The sequence below is a fragment of the Penaeus chinensis genome, chromosome 31 (genome assembly GCF_019202785.1).
Source record: "Penaeus chinensis breed Huanghai No. 1 chromosome 31, ASM1920278v2, whole genome shotgun sequence".
NCBI classification, from domain to species: domain Eukaryota; kingdom Metazoa; phylum Arthropoda; class Malacostraca; order Decapoda; family Penaeidae; genus Penaeus; species Penaeus chinensis.
Genome location: NC_061849.1, coordinates 10,394,250 through 10,396,749, shown reverse-complemented (window position 1 = coordinate 10,396,749; position 2,500 = coordinate 10,394,250). Strand labels below are relative to the sequence as shown.

The window sequence follows — 2,500 nt, the reverse complement described above, 5'->3', positions numbered from 1 at the left end:
CCCCAACCCCAACCCCAACCCCAACCCCAACCCCAACCCCAACCCCAACCCCAACCCCAACCCCAACCCCACCACCACCACCACCAGCAAAACTGACTAGAAACAAATCTCTTTCGCTGCAGCAGAGTGGCGCAGTGGAAGCGTGCTGGGCCCATAACCCAGAGGTCCGTGGATCGAAACCACGCTCTGCTAAACGATTATTTTTTTTTCAAGTTTTATCATCATATTATAATATTTTGGATAAGGGAGAGATGTCGAATTGGGGATTGAAAGGGTTTAGATAAAATTTATACAGTGACAAGATAAATGGATGCGCTGTGGAGGGAACACGGAAGTTGATTTTGAAAGTTTCATTACTTTCTTAAGGATCCGGTTCTCATTTTGAATCAAGCTTCTTACATACCTTTGTACATACATATATACATACATACATACACACACACACACACACACACACACACACACAACATATATATATATATATATATATATATATATGTACGTATATATGAACACATAGTCACACATATACATACATACATACATATATAAATACATATATGTCTATATATATACATATATATGTGTGTGTGTGTGTGCGTGTGTACGCGCGCGCGCGCGCGTGTGTGTGTGTGTGTGTGTGTGTGTGTGTGTGTGTGACTGTATGAACCGTATCCATATTGACAAATGTATAAGAGATATAATCGAAACCGGTCAAATTCATCTCTTGTATTGTGAAGATACTCATTCTCATTCATACCTTTTATACATATGTATATATACATATACATATATTTATATGTAGATATATATAAATATATATATAAATATATAAATATATATTCATGTATATGTATATACACGCATACGCGCATATGTAAAATTTATATATATACATATATACACACGTATATAATATATGTATACGACTAACCATACACGTATGTGTGTACGTGTGTGTGTGTGTGTGTATTCATATATATGTATACATGTATGTATGTACGTATGTATATATATATATATATATATATACAGAGAGAGAGAGAGAGAGAGAGAGAGAGAGAGAGAGAGAGAGAGAGAGAGAGAGAGAGAGGAGGAGTAAGTAAAGAGAAAAGAAAAAACAAGATGAATTGGGAATAGAAAAAGGGAAGAGGAAGAGAAAAGAAGAGATGACGAGGAAGAGGAAAGGAAGAGGAGGAGGAAGAGAAGAAGAGGAGGAAGAATGAGAGAAGAGTAGTTATTTAATAGTTATTTTTTCACATTTGTTCGCATTCAAGTAAAATCCTTAAGAGGAAAAGAACATTTACACCTTTTGTTTCATTTTTTTTTTTCTAGAGACATTAATGTAATTTATCAGATAAAAAATATCATAGTAGAAAATTACTTATAAGGATAAATCAATCGCAAATATGCCTTTATACATTTATTTCTAAGAAATAATACAAAAATATTTACAAAGAAAAATGCAGCCGAAATCACACCACATAGTCTCACAAAGACCCCATTACAATATATATATATATGTATATATATCCTTCCATATACTTTATAATATAAATATACAGACAGCAAAGCGATATATATAGATACCACCTTTCATTTTTTTTCTCTTCATCATATTTTGACGGTATTTCTATCTTTATTTTTTTCTCCCTCTTCTTTTCTTTTCTTTTCTTTCCAATTTTCATTTTGCTTCTTTTACTATGACCTCTAAGAACCAATTCAAAACGAAATATGTACAGCGTCAGAGGCTAGTTAACAATCAGGCTTACAACAATAGCTAATTACAGTTCAGTATAACCTTATATGCTAGTTGAGATTCTCCCCAAATAGTGCATATTTGTTGAGAACAAAATGCTTTTTTTTTTTTTTGTCAATCTTTGGGACAGTCAGCCGTAGTAAAAACAACACATAGGAATTGTCTTTAAACTAATTAGTGTATTAATCTTTGGTTTTTTGGAAGTTCTACCATGTCTATCATGTTTTTTTTTTCTCTCTCTCTTTTCCATAAATTTCCTCACATAAACCTACTATAATACTTGTATATATACAGTGACTGCATAGCCATCAGTCTCATACTAATTTTAACTTTTTTAATATAAATTATTCATTCAAATGCGGCTGACAAAATCTAATCCAACTATCATCATTAACATATTTAAAATTATTAACTTGTACAATTTATTGCACTTAACACATAACAACATACCCTTATTTGTAAGTAATACATTGCCTTGCACATTCAAATGCAGTTAACAAAGGATAAAAGTTAATATCCTTAAGGAAAGAGAACTATAAATAAAGGCTTAAGGTGTATACACATGTCTTTTTAAACGACAAACATATTGATTAACAAATCCGTGAATCGACCGATTAAAATGCATACACACGATCTCTCAGTTAACCCAGGAACAGGTATTTGTGGTGTGGCAACAGGACTTTCAGCTGATTTGCTTCTTCGCGTCTATCTTCAGAAGACTCCAGGTACTTGTCTTGATAC

At 32.8% G+C, this 2,500-nt stretch overlaps 1 protein-coding gene and 1 non-coding gene across 2 annotated transcripts in view; one reads left to right on the top strand and one right to left on the bottom strand.

Annotated features, from left to right (window-relative positions):
* Positions 1 to 120: 120 nt before the first annotated feature.
* On the top strand, positions 121 to 192 carry Trnam-cau. The gene has a single exon. It is a non-coding gene; the product is annotated as a tRNA-Met (tRNA).
* Positions 193 to 1,410: 1,218 nt separating this feature from the next.
* LOC125042012 overlaps positions 1,411 to 2,500 on the bottom strand; it is a 60,189-nt gene continuing 59,099 nt past the window's right edge. Inside the window, exon 13 of the mRNA XM_047637473.1 lies at positions 1,411 to 2,500. This exon is cut by the window's right edge and continues 1,091 nt beyond it. The gene's annotated coding sequence lies outside the window, so the exon portion shown is untranslated.